The 14,130-nt window shown below is 44.3% G+C and overlaps 1 long non-coding RNA gene across 1 annotated transcript; it reads right to left on the bottom strand.

The window, feature by feature from the left end:
* Positions 1-1,320: 1,320 nt before the first annotated feature.
* On the bottom strand, positions 1,321-13,542 carry LOC127492035 (uncharacterized). Its single transcript, XR_007920978.2, has 3 exons — positions 13,427-13,542; positions 2,485-2,656; positions 1,321-2,382 (listed from the first exon to the last, which is right to left on the bottom strand). It is a non-coding gene; the product is annotated as an uncharacterized lncRNA (long non-coding RNA).
* Positions 13,543-14,130: the final 588 nt, after the last annotated feature.

Here is a 14,130-nt window from a genome sequence, read left to right as displayed (position 1 = left end):
ATAAGAGCCCATTCTTCATGCTGGAAAAAAATAAATAAATAAATGATGTCCACGTCCATAAAGCTGTCAAAGATTTTGAATGACCCCGTGAAAACTCCTTTCACTCAAAGTCCATGTGATCTCAGAGGAGAGCCAGGCTCCAGTCCATAATGTAGCTCTGCCACCCCGCTGAGACTGCTGCCCCCTCTCTTATCTGACTGCTGATGTTGCTACATCATCTTCAGCTCAGCCGAAATTCACAGGCGAACTCCTCTTCGGACAGCTCTGATTCCTCCCTAATCTGCTCTTTGCGATAGACAGAATTTTAAGAAGGCTTTCTGATATAGTGCACCAGATTTGACTCTCTGTGATTTCTCCTTTTTAATTTGACTATTTTTTTTTATTTTCTTGAAGGCAGAAAGAACAAAGGAGACAGAGACAGACAGAGATCTCCTACAAGAGCTGGGGCTGAGCCAGACTGAAGTCAGGAGCCCAGAACTCAATCTAGGGCTCTCATGTGGGTATCAGAGACCCAGCTACATAATGAGCCATCACTTGCTGTCTCCCAGGATGCACAGTAACAGGAAGTCAGAATCGAGAGCCAAGCCAGGCTCAAACCCGGGCACTCCAATATAGGATGCAAGCATCCCAACCAGCATCTCTCTTGTGGTTTTGAAGAATTATTTATTGGGGCTGGTTCTATGGTGCGGTGGGTTAAAGTCCTGCCTGCAGTGCCGATGTCCCATATGGGTGCTGGTTCGAGTCCCGGCTGCTCCACTTCCAATCCAGCTCTCTGCTATGGCCTGTGAAGGCAGTGGAAGATGGCCTAGGTGCTTGGGCCCCTGCACCCACATGGGGGACCTCGAGGAAGCTCCTAACTCCTGGCTTCGGATCGGCTCAGCTCCAGCCATTACAGTCATTTCGGAGTGACCCAGCAGATGGACGACCTCCCTCTGTCTCCCTCCCTCTCTCTCTCTCTCTCTCTGTGTGTGTGTGTGTGTGTGTGTATACCTCTCTCTGTAACTCTGTCAAATAAATAAAATAAATTTTTGGAAAAAAATAATTATTTATTTAACTGAAAGTCATAGTTACAGAGAGAGAGAGAGAGAGAGACCTTCCATCCACTGATTCACTCTCCAAGTCAGGAGCTTCTTCCAGGTCTCCCACGTGGGTGGCAGGGGCCCAAGCACTTGGGCCATCTTTCGCTGCTTTTCCCAGGCCATCAGCAGGAAGCCAGATCAGAAGTGGAGCAGCCAGGACTCAAACTGGCGCCCATATGGGATGCTGGTGTCATAGGCACTGGCTTTACCTGCCACACCACAGCGCCAGCAACCCCAACCAGCATGTTAACCACTGCACTAGACGCCTGCCCCAAGACTGCATTTTTAACATGTTAGGTCCTCTGATTCCTTCTCCAGCGACTCTGTTTTGGATATTTTCATCCATCCTTTTCTGACCCCAAAAAACGCCAAGACAGATCCTAAAATCACACAGCATTTTTTCAGTTCCAGAGAAAGCACATTTGCCTGCTATTTAAAACAATATGGGCACAGCTGTGGGAGCAGTGTTGGTATAATAACAATGGTTCCCCCAAAACTTCTAAAACTGAACTAAACAAGATGGTTTCTGGGTTAGGAGACTGCAGAGCCAAGACAAGCAAGCAAACAAGAATAACAGAAAACAATTCACCCGCATATGTTGTTCCAAGATTCATTTGGGTACAAATGAAAAATATACTGTACGAAGCATCCCACATGCAATGTAACATCCATGAATGCCAGGAAATGTGGTTTCAGAGTCTTGAAATTCAACTGCAAACTTGCATTACCACTTAGGAAAGGGGAGGGCCGCATGAAGTGACAAGTTTTCTTGGAGTCTTGGAGGCTCTTTTTTAGCCAAATTGCTGGTTTGCGACAGCTCATTATCTTCGTAAGAACACGAATTGCAGACTTGTCACTTTGCACGCAGATTCAGCTCCAGCACACGCTGACTGATGAGGTGTCTGCCGTCCCCAGGCAGCAGCCCCACGCCTGGTCTTTGCTACACAGTCAGACCCAGAGCAAAGTCCTCTCCAGGGATTAGCGTCGGTGCTTTCTAGCTGGGTGACGGTGGAATGAGTGTTATGGATGAACGCACTTTCGGCAGAAAGCAAGAATCTCACTTACAAAGAGGTCGCACTCTTTGATTGAAGGCTCCTCGGGCACAGGACGTCACTTTAGTGGCTTCTGCCCCCTGACCTATCTTGGGGACTGCCACCTCCTTCTTCCACGTCGTCCAGCCACTCCCTTCCAACAAATGCTCTCCCGGATACTTGGAGGTAAGACTGAGACCACAGGTCTGGGAACCCTTTGTCACAGGTGTCAGCGTGGGTGGAACCTACCTGCCCAGGAGACGAGTAAATGCCTGGTGAGAAACAACAAATGGATGAAGGATTAAGCACTTGGATTATTTCATGCCTCTCTCAATATACTCTATTTTCCCGTGAAAGTTAATCTTCCCCGTTACCTGTGAGTGTATCACTATCCTCACTTGAATGGACGAGGAAACTGCAGCACTGAACTGGGGTCAGCGGCTTGTCCAGGCAGCTGGTAAGAGGTGATTCCAGCTTCTACACCACGCCAGGGGCTCCCTTCCTGGAACGGATTCCCTGGGCCACACCAGGCTCTATAGAGGATGCCTGCAAAAGGAAGCCTTGTGAGTTCAGGAAAACCTCTCTGCTCTCTCCAGCAGAGGGCAGTGGCGAGCAAATGAAATGCCAACCGCCCTCCATACCGTTTTTGAGGGGTGGGTGCTTGTCCAGTGGTTAAGACACCCAAATCGCACACTGGTGTTCCTGGGTTTGAGCCTCCGCTCTGACTGCTGACTCCAGCTTCCTGTGAATGCAGACCCTGGGAGGCAGCAGTGAGGGTTCAAGGAGTTGGGCACCTGTCACCCACAGGGAGACCTGGATTGAGTTCCTGGCCCCCCGGCCACTGGGGGCATTTGGGAAGTGAACTGGCTGATAGGAGCTCTCTCAATCTCTCTGTCTTCCAAATGAATTTTTCTCACTGTCTTCCCCAGATGGGCAAGTCTCCTTCCCTTTGCCTTACTTCCTCTACAGCTGTGTCTAAGGCAATCTTTAAAAAAAAAAATTAAAGATTTTATTCATTTATTTGAAAGGCAGAGTTACAGAGAGGCAGAGGAGGAGGGGGGGAGAGAGAGAGAGAGAGAGAGAGAGAGAGAGATAATCTTCCATCCACTGGTTCACTCCCCAAATTGCCACAACGCCCAGAGCTGGGGAGATCCAAAGCCAGGAGCCAGGAGCTTCTTCCAGGTTTCCAACGTGGATGCAGGGTCCCAAGCACTTGGGCCATCTTCCACTGCTTTCCCAGGTACGTTATCGGGGAGCTGGATTGGTGGTGGAGCAGCTGGGGCTGGGACTCAAACCAGCACTCATATGGGATCCGGCACTGCAGGCAGCAGCTTTAACTCTCTACTCCACAGTGCTGGCCCCTAAGGCAATCTTTGCCACACATTCTCCACACGGAAGACTGTGTTTCTCCCAACTGTAGGCACTCTTTTTGTTACTGATCCTGGCAAAGCATTGAGAAGGAGGTTGCCTTCTTTTGCAGGTGGAGTCCTGGTGTCTTAGAATTTCCAGAACCAAGGTCCCTCCTGGATCACTAGACCCTTGCAGCGAGAGGCAGCTCAGCAGCAGTGCAATTGCAACACGTCCCTGTGCGAGGCTACTTGGCAGACAGGAGATACACTGTGTCCTGTTGACATGGTGGTCACATCAACCCACCATCGAGCAAGTTGGTCTGAGCGGGTCCTCAGGGCCACCTGTGACCTACCTCTGCCGAACAGCAGTGGAACGTTTCCAGACTAGTTCTTGCAATATGGTTTTGTTGTGTTACATCCTATTTGGTTGTGGCGATCTTTTTTTTTTTTCTTCTTAAAAAAAAAATAGGGGTCCAAAGCTGTGTCATGGTAGGGTGAGCCTCCACCTGTGATGTCAGCATCCCATATGAGCACCAGTGCATGTCCTGGCTGCTCTTCTTCCAATCCAGCTCTCTACTGTGCCCTGGAAAGCAGTAGAAGATGGCCCAAGTCCTTGGGCCCCTGCACCCACTTGGGAGACCCCAAGGAAGCTCCTGGCTCCTGGCTTTGGATTGGCACAGCTCCAGCCATTGTGGCCATTTGGGGAGTGAACCAGCGGGTAGAAGACCTCACTCTGTCTCTCTCTATAACTCTGTCTCTAAAATAAATAATCTTTTTTAAAAACACTAAAAATAAATAAGTCCCCCAGAAGATTCTGTTCCATGTACTTAAAATGTGGCTGGGCTAGGTAACGCTCACCCTCTGTGTGTATGGTATTCCTGGTTCTCATGGTTGGGTCATGAGGACGAAGGACAGCTGTGTCTGCCCTCCCCACTACCTTGGCTGCCTGCTGGCTTTTGCAAAGCTAGCATTTTGTTCCATCTCCATGGCCTGGTGCCTGGGACACCTGCCCCCTCTGTCCCCTCTTGGCCCACCATTAAGAAATCTCTAGAAATCAAATTAACTGTTGAGACTAAATTAATTTCTTCAACATTTACTTTCACATCATGTCATCTATTGATCAGATTATTTCCATGGATAGACAAACTGAGACTAAACCAAAGATAAACTCAATCCACTATCAATACACTGATTTGAATGAGATAAAAGATATTAAACTGCAAAAGCAGTGTGTGAGATAGAAATCAGGGGGATGCTTGTGTAACATATATTTAGATAAAATTATTTATTAGTTCAAAGAGTTTCTCTTGAGCAGCCCTCTATCCTTGGTGTGGGCAATTGGTATAGTGGTTAAGATGCCATATCCCACATCGGAATGCCCGGGTTCAAGTCCCAGCTCCACTTCAGATTCCAGCTTCCTGGGAGGCAGCAGGTGGATCCTTGCCACCCATGTGGAAGGCTTAGATTGAGTTTCAGGCTCCTGCCTTTGGACTGAAGGGCATTTGGGAAGTGAAGCAATGAACAGAAGATCTCTGTCTATCTTTCAAATAAGCTGAAACATAAAAAAAAAAGAAAAGAAAAAAAAACCCTCCATCCATTTGTATTTCTCATGTTTTCCATATGTGTTTAAGTTCTCCCTCATCTAGAGCAATTTCTTGGTAAAGAGCCAGGCATCTTTGGGAGGAGAGACTGGGCGTCACAGAGGCGAAGGACTCACCAGAACATTCCACTGGGGTTCACCTCACGGTCACTCGCACACACCCTGAATCGGTAGGGAATGGCTGGCAGAGCCTACGAAGCACTTTTGTTGAAATCACGACACTACTCACTGATCCTTCTTGTACATGATTTCCTTCTTAAAACAACTGCCATGATCAATCAGGAGAGGTTTGCAGCAGAGAAAAGAAGAAATTTCGTGTTCCAGTGAAGACAGGTTCTCACAGACTGTCATAGAGCCACAGACAATGATGGCAAGAGCTCACTTGAAGGTCTGTATGAGCTAAGACAACTGTTGGCCAAAAGCAGAGTCAACCCGAAGAGGTAAGCCAGAGCAATCGGGGTGTGCCTTCAGAAAATCCAAGCCTAGAAACAAAGACTCAGCAACAAAAGGAACCCTTGTGCTCAGCACCCATGTCCTTCCCATCACCACCAGCCACACACTCCTGCCCCTTGGGCAATGCCCCATGGGTAATGCCCGGCACCCCAGGCTGATGACTGTGGAGGGAGTCCAAGGAGCATTTTATTGCTGCCCTTCCTGGACAGCATCGGGAGCTGTAATGATCTTCAGCCACACTGCACAGAATTTTCAAGACATTGCTTTCTTTTCCATTTTTTCCTTTTTTTTTTTTTTTTTTTTTTTTTTTTTTTTTTTTTTGTCAAAGCTTGGAATTCCTATGCTCATTACAAAACATGAAACGACATAAAGCCATACAGCAAGGAGTCCCTTTCAGCATACCTCAGCTCCACCATGCCTCTACCCGGTGATCTGCTCTGAGGAACCCAGAGCCAGGAGTCTGGTGCATACTCTGGACTTCTCTCATTGCTCATACATGGGCACTCCTGCAGACACGTGCTCATGTAGGGGGTTTACTGGGAAGCCAAACCACACTCTACATGTGACTCTGCAACTCGGCTTTCCCCCTGGACAAGGTCATGGACAGAAAACTAAGTAATGTGAGGGTGCAGAACCAAGGCCAACGAATGAGCAACCAGTCTTGGTAAATGGAAGTCTTATTGAAACATAACTATACCCACTCATTTATATTGTCCATAGTAGCTTTTGTCCTGCAATATACAGCCAGATAGTTATGACCAGAACCAGAAGATTCAAAACCTCAGATATGAGATAACTCCCCAAAATTCATGGAAATTGCATAGTATGAAAAAAATTATTCATGGATCCCCATTTTTTTAACACCAAATTAAACTTGTCTTTTAGCTCCATTTTTCCATAACCTTTTTGAAAGACTCTCATATGCACTACCTAGACCTTTAAGGAAAAAATTTGCTGAACCCTGGCTTCAAACAACAACCATTTACTGCTTCATGGTCCTGTAAGTTAGCACCACGAGCAGGGCTCAGCTGATCAGTTCTTCTTCCATTCTTCTCAAGACTCGTTCATGTGAACACAGTCATTAGGCTGCTGACCCCACCTGCAAGTTGAGAGCTGATGCTGGCTCTCAGCCCAGCAACATACGGCCAGCAGATTTCTTTGCATGGTAGCAGCATGCCTAAAGGGTGGGATTTTTGATTAAACAAATCAAACTCCAGGCAGGTGTTTGGCATGACGATTGAGACACTGGTTAGGATACACATGTTCCGCATCAGAGCGCCTGGGTTTGACTCCTGACTCTGGCTCCTGACGCCAGTTTCCTGCTAATGCAGACCCTGGCAGGCAGCAGCAATGGCTCAAGGAGTTGGCTTCCTGCTCACTACATGGGAGACCAGGGCTGATTTCCAGCTTCAGCCTGGGTCAGCTTCACCATTGTGGGCATTTGAGGAGTGACCCAGAAACTAAGAGTGTTCTCGCTCTCTCTCTCTCTCTCTGCCCCTCAAATGAATAAATAAATAAATTTTTAAATAATAAAAATTAGGGGCAGGCACCACAGCTCACTAGGCTAATCCTCCGCCTGCAGCACCGGCACCCCGGGTTCTAGTCCCGGTTGGGGCGCCGGTTCTGTCCCGGTTGCTTCTCTTTCAGTCCAGCTCTCTGCTGTGGCCTGAGAAGGCAGTGGAGGATGGCTCAAGTGCTTGGGCCCTGCACCCGCATGGGAGACCAGGAGGAAGCACCTGGCTCCTGGCTTCGGATCGGCGCAGAGCACTGGCCATGGCGGCCATTTGGGGGATGAACCAATGGAAGGAAAACCTTTCTCTCTGTCTCTCTCTCTCACTGTCTAACTCTGCCTCTCAAAAAAAAAAAAAAAAAAATTAGGGGAGCTGGCGCTGTGGCGCAGCAGGTTAAAGCTCTGGTTGGCAGTGCCAGCATCCCAAATGGGTGCTGGTTCAAGTCCTGACTGCTCCACTTCCAATCCAGTTCCCTGCTAATGTTCCTGGGAAAGCAGTGGGGGATGGCCCAAGTCCTTGGCGTGGGAGATCCGGAAGAAGCTCCTGGCTCCTGACTTCAGATCGGCTCAGCTCTAGCTGTTGCAGCCATTTGGGGAGTGAACCAACGGATGGAAGACCTCTCTCTCTCTCCCTCTCTCTCTCTCTCAGTCTCTACTTCTCTCTGTAACTCTGTCTTTCAAATAAATAAACTAAATCTTAAAAATAGATAATAATAACAATAATTAATCAACCATTTCCTACTAAGTAGAATCCACTTCTGGTTCTCTACTTTGCTCCACTTACAATGTTTCACCCTGCCTAAAATCAGGTCAGCTTTATTATATTCCAAAATCTGGTAATGTGAAGACCCTCCTGCTATTATTTTTATCATACTTTTTATCAACCTCAGATATAATTATTCTTCCAAATAACCCTCAATATCATCTTACCCAACTCAAAACCAGCAAACAAACAAATACAACTGTATTGGATTTCTAATCTAAATTTCATTACATTTATATTAATTTGGGGTAATTGATGCTTTTACACTATCATGTCATCCCATCCAAGAATATGGTATGACTTATCATTTGTTCAAATAATATTTTTGTCTTATAGGTGCTGTCCATTCTGTTAAATTTTTCATAGACTTCTATAGTTTTAACAACTACAGTTTGTGAAATTTTAAGCTTTACCTGGCTATTTCTAAAATGCAGAAAAGCTATTGATTTTCTATATTTAGGTAGTATTGGAACACTTTACCAAATTCTATATTTAATTCTAATGGGTTTATACTAAAAACTCATATTTTCTGAGAATACAGTCTCCATGGTAAGCAGAAAGAAAAACTTTGTTTTCTCTTGATATCTATGTTGATCACAAAAATAATAATGTACTCTATGATAATGTATATTCCACTGTAACACAATCAGAAATTGAGTTCAAATGAGAACAGGATCATTTTCATTTGGTGCGGTTGGGAAACACATGAAGGGGAGATGGGTGGTGAATTCCTATATCCCATTATTTTCCTGGACCAATCTCCCCAGCAAAATAGAAACAAAACAACTGGGAAATACCCAGATTTATTGCCATTGTCCTGAAATGTCCAGTCCAGTGATATTTAAAGTGAATCAGACAAGCTCTATCAGGGAGCACCAAAATTGGTTTAGACAGCACAGCCAGACTCCCAAATTCCCAACTGGCTGCACAACTGATCCCTCCCATTAACTCACAAAATTACAGCTCCAGCCTCTGCACAGCTGAATTTTTGGAGCTTCATTGACTGCATTACGGTGGGGGTTTACACGTCTTGTGTTGCTTTACTTCATTTTGTGTGCTTTTTCAAAATCAGTTTTGTTGCATTCCATAGAGCCTTCAAATGTTCTTGAAGACTAATGGCAGAAGATGGCATCCCTGTGTAGCTTCTGCATGTTTTTAATTGAAACAGCTTTTGCATTTTATTACTCAAAATATTTGCTATTGATTTTTGGTAAGTGATCTTTATTATTTTTAAGGAGCTTCTTTCTGATTATGTTAGAAGTGTGTTTGGCTGAAAGTAACTGAAAATATGACTATGACTTAAACAAGAAACGTAGAAACAGATAATTACCACCAATGATATAACAGCTCAATGAAGTCAGAAATGAAACGTTGTGACTAGATTGGCCTATCCCTCATGCTTGCTACCTAATGGTTGTAGAATGGCTCTACCAACTCTACCAGAACCATTCCAGGCATCACAGTCGCATTCAAGGCAAAAGCTTTATCAGAAAAAGAAGGACCAGGCATTCAGCTTAGCAGTTAAGATGCCCATGTCCCACATTGGAAGACCTGGGTTTAATTCAGCTTTGGCTCCTGACCTCAGCTTCCTGCTAATGCAGACCCAGGGTCAGCAGTGATGGTTCAAGTGATTGGGCTTCTGCCACCCAGGTGGGAAGTTTGGATTAAATCAACTCCATGCCAGCTCCAGCTATTGTGGACATTTGGAGCATGAACTAGTGTGAACCAGTGGATCAAAATCTCTCTCTCTCTCTCTCCCCTCTCCCCTCTCCCCTCTCCCCTCTCCCCTCCCTTCTCTTTCTCTAACAAATAAATACAATTTTTTGAAATCCACAGCAGACTTCAGATAGCATAAGTCACATAGCAACCCGTAACAGTAACTGTGCCTCAGTAATGGAAGCCGTCAAGGACAGAGGAGGTTGAAAATGGGTCAAAGTTAACCACCTGACTGTGTCTGCTGGACATTCCAAACCAATTACATTTCATGTAAATCCATAATGTGCTGCCAATTCTGTCAGAAGATTCTCAACTTTAACTGACATAACCATTTTTTCCTTCGGTGGCACAGTGAATTAGGTTGATGGATTTCCTTGTTTCACTATCCTGGAACTTTTTGATCAAACCCTTCTTGATCTTAACTACTAGCTTTTTTTTTCATTGCCAGATTACATTGCTATTAATTTTACTTAACATTTTTGCATAAATAACAAGTAAAATAGTCTAGAGATTTCTCTACTTATCATCTTTCACTTCTTATGTTAAAATTACATGAGCTGAGAATTTCTCCTCCTTTTCTCTGGATCTGGAATTACTTATGTAACAGTAGAATCACGTGGTTTTTAAGAGTTAGAATTCAACAGTGAATTCATCTGATCTTGGTGCTCTATTCCATTTCTTCTGTGGTAATTGGTCAATTCAAGTTTTTGACTTCTTCAGCCAATTTTAGTGCTTAAGTTTTGATTTCTTCTGACCATTTGTTGAGCTTTCACACTCATATTCTAGGATATATTCACAATCTGTGTGTGTGTGTGTGTGTGTGCACACGCGCATTTGTGGATCTCTTTCTCTCATTCTATTTCCTCATGTCCAACATTAAATTATGCTTGCTTTCAAAGAATTTATCCTTATTTTCAAGATCTTTTCAAAAACATGGTGTTATTTACCTTTCACATTTGGAGAATGCTCTACTTCATCAATTTCAGCTACTGTACTTTTCTACCTTCTTAAAACAAAACTATAATCCTGTATTTTGTTTATCTTCTTTAATAATAAAGGTACAATATGTTTTCTTTGTCTTGTATGTCGCTTGTACTTTTGAGTTCCTCTTTGGACCAAAAGTTATCTAGAAAAGTCTTACTTTTCAAGTAGTTAAGTATTTGTGGGGAAAGGGCAGCAGTGAGAAGAACCCCTTTGTTATTAGTTTTACTGTTATTGAATTGCAACCAGAGAATGTAGCCCATAAAATCACTACTTTATTTGATTTGGGAGGGTTTCCTTACAGCCAAATATGTAATTGATTTTTTTTTTGTCTCACGAACAAACAAAAAAAATGTATATTTTCATCTTGAGTGATATATGATTCTAGACAAATCTGTTCAAATAAGTATGTTGATCATATTATCCAATCTTCTATGCACTCATAGTTATCTGCTTTGTATGCCTGGTCATATTTTTTTTAATTTGTTTTTCCCCACAAAGAAACCTTTTATTTAAGGAATACAGACTTCATGCATTTCATAAGTACAGCTTTAGGAATATAGTAATTCTTCCCACCATACCCACTCTCCCACCCACATTCCCACCCCTCCTCCTCTTCCCTCTCCCATTCCCAGTCCCATTCTCCACTAAGATCCATTTTTGATTAACTTTATACACAGAAGATCACCTCTATACTAAGTAAAGAGTTCAACAATTTGCATGAAAAAGAAAAAAACTTCCTCAACAGTAGAGACAAGGGCTGTTCAAAGTCATTGCATCTTGAAGTTAATTTCACTTTTTTTTTTAGAAACTTAATTAACTTTAAAGCAGCACCCAACAATGATGCATTTTTTGCAAGCACTTAGACATAATTGTAATACAACTCTTTGAGTACAGAGTTCCTGCATGGGAAGTTAGTGCACGATGACTCTTGTTAACTTAACAATTAACACTCTTATGTATGACATCAGTGATCACCTGGGGCTCTTGACATGAGCTGCCTAGGACATGGACACCTTTTGAATCCACAAACTCCATCAGTATTTAGACAAGGCCATAGCAAAATGGAAGTTCTCTCCTTCCTTCAGAGAAAGCTACCTCCTTCTTTGATGATCACTTCTTTCCCCTGGGGTCTCACCCACCAAGGTCCTTCATGTAGGACAAGTGTTGCCACAGTGTCTTGGCTTTCCATGCCTGAAATGCTCTTTTCAGCAGACCAGAATGCCTTAAGGGCTGATTCTGAGGTCAGAGTACTACTTTAAAGCGATTGTCATTCTATGAGTCTGCTTTGTGGACTGCTTCCCACGTTGGAGGATTCCCTCCTTTTAATTCTGTCTGTTATTATTCCAAGACACTTAATCCTATCCATGTAATCTCTTTAACACTTAAGATGGTATTTTTATCACCCAGTTTAAGGGGATTTGGGGTCCCATGGCAAGTTTTAAAACTGTTCCCTTATAAGTAAGCCTGAAGGAATGTATGCAGACCTATACAGCTTTACAATCACGAATTTCATACACTTCATAATTACAACTTTAGGAACATGGTGATTCTTCCCACCATGCCCACCCTCCCACCCATACTCCCAACCACTCTTCCTTCTCCCTCTGTTATTCCCAAAACATTTCTGGTTTCATAGCTGAATTTCTAGTAGATTGTACTATGTGGCTGCTATATTAATGTATATGATTCCTAGTGTATAAACATCCTTGAATCACTTCAAAAATCTTCCTGTTTATTTAATTTTATTTATTATTATTATTTTATTTATTTAATACTATAACTTTAAATTATACTTTGTCTAATGTTGCCAGTCCTTTCTTTGCTTTTGCCTTCCATCTCTTTGTGCCTTTCATTATTTTCAACTTTTACCTATTTAAGTGTTTGTTTTATCTGTTCAAGTTTCTTACAAATACAGGACTGAGTGTCCTCTGGGAAGCATTTTCGAAGATCTTTCTTCTCCCTTCTCCTCATCCCAGTGTCCAGGTTGTTGCAAGAGAGTTTAGCACCTTATTTTCAAAAATATTAGTAGAATTTCCTTTGCCATATGCCTCTTCTATTTTTTTTTTTTTTGGACAGGCAGAGTGGACAGTCAGAGAGAGAGACAGAGAGAAAGGTCTTCCTTTGCCATTGGTTCCCCTCCAATGGCCGCCACAGCCGGTGCACTGCACTGATCCGATGGCAGAAGCCAGGTGCTTCTCCTGGTCTCCCATGGGGTGCAGGGCCCAAGCACTTGGGCCATCCTCCACTGCACTCCCTGGCCACAGCAGAGAGCTGGCCTGGAAGAGGGGCAACTGGGACAGAATCTGGTGCCCTGACCGGGACTAGAACCCGGTGTGCCGGCGCTGCAAGGTGGAGGATTAGCCCAGTGAGCCGCGGCGCCGGCCGTGCCTCTTCTATTTCAAGACTGCTCATTCAATATTTATGCTACGTGCTTGCAGTCTAACATTCCCCAGGAATTTTTCACTGTTGTATTTGCCAAGGTAATTCCAACTGCTATAGCAGATAAACCTTGAAATCTAAGAGGCCTAAGACAATGTATGTTTTACACTCATAGGAAGTCAAAGCTGACGCAGGAGGCTCTGCTCCTTATGTCACACAGAAACCAGGCTGATGATGGCCTTCCATTGTCACCTCTTGGCCTCCAAGGTCTTCCTGAGTGTTAGTGTCTTGACTGGCAAATGGAGAATGACACAGAATGGGCCAGCCTGAGTGGCTTATATCCCTTCTACCTACAACTCACCAAAACTGAATTGTGTGTCTACACAGAACTGATGGAGAAATGTAGCTTTGTTATATCCATAACAACAGATGGAAATGAACTTGTTGAACAAATTCTCATCATTAAATATCCATTTAATTGAGAGGCACTCCGCCTTCCTTGAAGAAATGCAACCCAAACTCACTTAGCCATTGCATCCCGATCAAAAGCCCAGGAACTCACCAAAGATGTACAGTCCTCTCCAGCAGGAGCAGCTGTGATCCCAACTGGCAGTGACCCATGAAATGAGACAAATTGACTATCCCACCTCACACGTACACTGAAGAGATTCAATCTGGAAAGTTCCAAACAGAGATAGAATGAGCCCAATAAAAACTCCTTTTTCAAAAAGAATGAGTTGGGTGATTCCAGTGGCCACTGTCCACAGATGTTCCAAGGCTCTCCTGGAAGGAAAGCTGAAGGCCCCCTGCTGGCATTGGGGAAGCACCCATGAGGCCCTGCTTCTACACCCCAGGGGAGCTCCCCGGTCCTATTCTTCAAACCTTCCTTGCCTCTCTCCAACATCTCCATCCCCTTAATCTTATCTTTTCCATGAGGCTACATTTTAATGGGCATTCATTGTTCAAAGTATTTCTCAGATTGATCTAAAAGTCTAGAAACAGATGACTTTCCCAACTTGGCAATGTCTCCAGTTTCTCCTCCTCTGTCTGCTGGCTCCAGACCACAGGAAATTTTGGAAGAGAGGAATTGAAACCCGCAAAGCCCCCACAGTCTGGGTCCTGCGCAGAGCTGTGTGTTCCACCACACCCACCACTGCCGCCAACACCATCACCATCACCATCACCACCACCACAGTGAGGGGAGTCTACGAGAGCAAGAAATGAGCCCCCGTGAGGATGAGCTGTGAAGGTGCCATGGGAGGTTGC

Source organism: Oryctolagus cuniculus, chromosome 9 (assembly GCF_964237555.1).
Source record: "Oryctolagus cuniculus chromosome 9, mOryCun1.1, whole genome shotgun sequence".
Lineage (NCBI taxonomy): Eukaryota > Metazoa > Chordata > Mammalia > Lagomorpha > Leporidae > Oryctolagus > Oryctolagus cuniculus.
The sequence above is the reverse complement of the archived record's forward strand: the minus strand, read 5'-3'. Positions and strand labels throughout refer to the sequence as shown.